The 3,649-nt window shown below is 39.8% G+C and overlaps 1 non-coding gene across 1 annotated transcript; it reads left to right on the forward strand.

Annotated features, from left to right (window-relative positions):
- Window positions 1–3,286: 3,286 nt before the first annotated feature.
- Window positions 3,287–3,393, forward strand: LOC145134976 (small nucleolar RNA R71). The gene has a single exon (XR_013719458.1). It is a non-coding gene; the product is annotated as a small nucleolar RNA R71 (small nucleolar RNA).
- The last annotated feature ends 256 nt before the right edge of the window (window positions 3,394–3,649 follow it).

Here is a 3,649-nt window from a genome sequence, read left to right on the forward strand (position 1 = left end):
GCTATGGTTCGAACTGTATTGTGTCATGTAAACTCTAAATTTATCTCATGGGTTTGTCCACGAAGGTATCCTAAACACTAATTCATAACCATTGCGAACAAAAACGAACAAAACATGTTAAATTTAAGAACCCTATAAATCATGTATTTTCAAAAACGGGTCTTTTCCAGACATTAAGACCATATAACATCTAAAGATTGAACCTTTAACAGAATTAGGAGTGAAAATCGTTACCTTGTGTGAAGATTTTGGAGAAATCAAGAGAAGAATGAAGATGAGAGCTTGAGAGAGTTTGGCACGGCGAGCGGTGTCTGTTGTTGTGTAGAATGAAAGTGATGTTTCAATTAGGGTTAAAACCCTAATTTTACCGAATTGTAAAATTATTATTTTTTTCAGTAAATAATACCGACACGTCGAGTAAGGGTACCGACTCGACGAGTCATGTCGCGGGTCAATTTTTCTGGATACGTAAGGACTCGTCGAGTAGGTGGCCTAACTCGGCGAGTCTGTTAAGTCGTTTGAAAATTTTTTCTAAAAACTTCACTTTTCTTAAAATATTAATACCACACCCCACACTCAGGCCTTGCTTGTCCTCAAGCAATCATTTGTAGACAATTAGGAAGAATTGGATAGAAAAATCCTAAGAAAACCAAACAAAAACGAAAAATAAAATGAGAAAAGAAAAAGAAAGCAAACTCTCGTAACGGGTTGCCTCTCGTCAAGCGCTTCTTTTTTAGGAGTCTTTAGTTGGACTCTTTCCCGCTCTACGTTGCTGCGGTTTCTTTCATCGGGATGCCAAGCTTAATCCTTTGTGGTTTGTATTTTGTTTTGTAAGCATGTATTTTTCTATTATATGCCCTTCTCAATTCTTCTTTCCTTCTTTTTTTAGCATTGTGTATAGATACCTTGTCCTTTTTCCACACTTCTTCTTCTTTACCCCGTTCTTTGGATCCATATTTTGTACTTCTTCTTTGTCTATCTTGATTGCCCTTTCAGTTGTCACTTCATCATCACTCGATATCAAAGATTCTTCCTCACTTTCGTCACATACTAAAGAATCCGGTGGTTCAAAAGCGAACACTTCATAATTATTAGCCACTCGGGCTCGAGGTTTGGTCCTTTTGGTTGTGGTTGACATAGCTTTTCGATCAAGCATGTGTGACTCATTAAAAGAGTGATGTGAATCACTATTCGAGACCTTAATAGTCTTTTCATCTTCCAAGCTTTCCTTGATGTCATGTTGAATTTCTCCATCCTTTTTCACAATTGTGTCAAGATAAGCCAAATGGGCATTTCCACAGTCACTTACATCATTAACAACTTCAATTTCCTCAAGTAACTTCTCTGGCAAAATATGCACATCAAGTTTGGAAAGGGTACTCGTAGTTTGCAGGACAAAATCCACCATTGGTCTTGACTTTTCGTTTGGACTCGTCGAGTCAGTAGATGCTACTCGGCGAGTCGATGCGTTCTCAATACTTCTATGGACTTCCTGGTAATCTGCTTCCTCTAACATCTTCTCTATCTCCCTCAAATCTCCTTCAGCATCAAAATTGTCTTCCAAGGCTAATATGAATTGATTTGGATTACTTTCTTGCAAAAGTGCAATTTCTCTTTCTAATAATTCGTCATCCAAATCCATTGAGGAAGTCTTATCTTTCCTTATCTCTTCATGCTTTTTCTCTTGCTCTGCTTTAAAAATTACCGAATCATCCCCCACTCTTAGTGTTAATGTAGATTCACGCACATCGACTATAGCACCTGCGATATTCAAGAACAGTCTCCCAAGAATGATTGGGACTTTAAGGTCTTCCTCCATGTCCAACATTACGAAATCAGCAGGGAAAACAAGTTTATCAACCTTGATGAGAAGATATTCGCATACTCCAATTGGACGTTTTATCGTTTTATCGGCTAGATGGATCTTCATATGGATAGGCTTTGTTTCCGGCAAGTTTAACTTCTTGAAGAAAGAATATGGCATGAGATTTACACGTGCTCCCGAATCAGTCAATGCTCGAGTGGTAATTATATTTCCAAATTGACAAGATATGGTGATGCTACTCGGATCGCCCCTCTTCTCTGGCAACTCATTCAATACTAATTCAGCGACTTCAGCCATATCTTTTCTAGCTATAAAGAGACCCTTAAGCAAGCATGCATATTTAGGTGTTTAAAGTATCGTTTCAACAAATGGAATGTTCAATTGGAGGGCCTTTACATGCTCCATAAATTTTCTATACCCTTGGATCTGCTCATCAGGTATGGCTCGACTTGGAAATGGCAAGGGAGGCCGATAAGGGTTCAAAAGACAGCTGGTTTTATCAACAGGTCGTGGACTCGTCGGGTCATTGCATGGGACTCGACGAGTCGAGTCGGGTTCTGCCAACTTCGATTTTTCTGCCTCTTCTGCTTGCATCTTTTTAGCATCCTTTTGGATAGGGGTCAGAGGAACGAAAATTTTCTTAGAATCAGTTGTTATAGCATTTATATGCGCCATTCTTGGATTCTTTTCGGTATTGCTTGGAAGTTCACCCGCTGCTCTATGATTGATTTGTTGTGCAAGCTGACCTAGCTGCTTCTCAATGTTATGAATGGAAGCTTGCTGATTCCTAAGCATAGCTTGTTGATATATCACAATAGTTTGATGCTCTCTAATCATGCCTTGTTGCTCCCTTAACATATTTCGTTGTTCTTTCATTGCAACATCGGTATCATTATGCCTTTTCTCAGATGTGACTACAAATCTTGTGAACATATCTTCCAAATCAGATTTCTTCTCTAGCACCGGTTCCTCTTTTTGATAAAAGCCCCTTTCTTTTTGCTTATATTTTTCCTCCTTTTCCTTTTTGTACTCATCATACGGGAGCCATTCCTTCTTGGGTTTTCGCCAATTGTCATCGTACCTATCACCACTTGAATAACACACTTGTGCTTTTCGGTTCCCATTCTCATCCAAATCACAATCTCTAGTAAGGTGAGGCCCGTTACAATTCTCACATCCTACCCGGATAGCGTGGATGGATTGGTCCATCTTAGTCATTCTGCGATCCAAAATCTCTAGTTTAGCCATCATTGCTGCCATGCTATCATTAACTGAGTTCACCACCCCCGACTTAGTTCATTCCTTGGGTTATGATATTCTCTAGAGTGTTTAGAGAATTCTTCAATTAGTTGCTTTATCACCGGAGGTGCCTTCTTCGTGAACGGTCCTTGCGAGTCAAGAAGTTGCCTTGTGGTCACATTCACTCCATCATAGAAAATGGAGACTTATTGTTGGCTATTAAGATCATGACGTGGGCAATTCCTTAGTAAACCTTTGTATCTCTCCTACGCCTCGTATAAGGACTCTCCAGCTTGTTGCTCAAAGTTTGCTATGGATTTCTTCAACTTGGCTATCTTTGAAGGAGGGCAAAATTGATCAATGAATTTTTCCTTCATCTTGGCCCAAGTGGTGATGGATCCTGGAGGGAGTGATTTGAGACAATCTTTCGCAGCTCCCTTAAACGTGACTGGTAGCATACGAAGCAGAATGGTATCGCGACCCACATTTGGAACATTGAAGTAGTCGGTAATGTCGTTGACCTTGTCTAAGTGCTTTTATGCGTCCTCGTGATCTTTCCCGTAGAATGGGATCTCCTTAAGTTGA

Source organism: Lactuca virosa, chromosome 8 (assembly GCF_052849685.1).
Source record: "Lactuca virosa cultivar CGN04683 chromosome 8, Lactuca_virosa_CGN04683_v6, whole genome shotgun sequence".
NCBI classification, from domain to species: domain Eukaryota; kingdom Viridiplantae; phylum Streptophyta; class Magnoliopsida; order Asterales; family Asteraceae; genus Lactuca; species Lactuca virosa.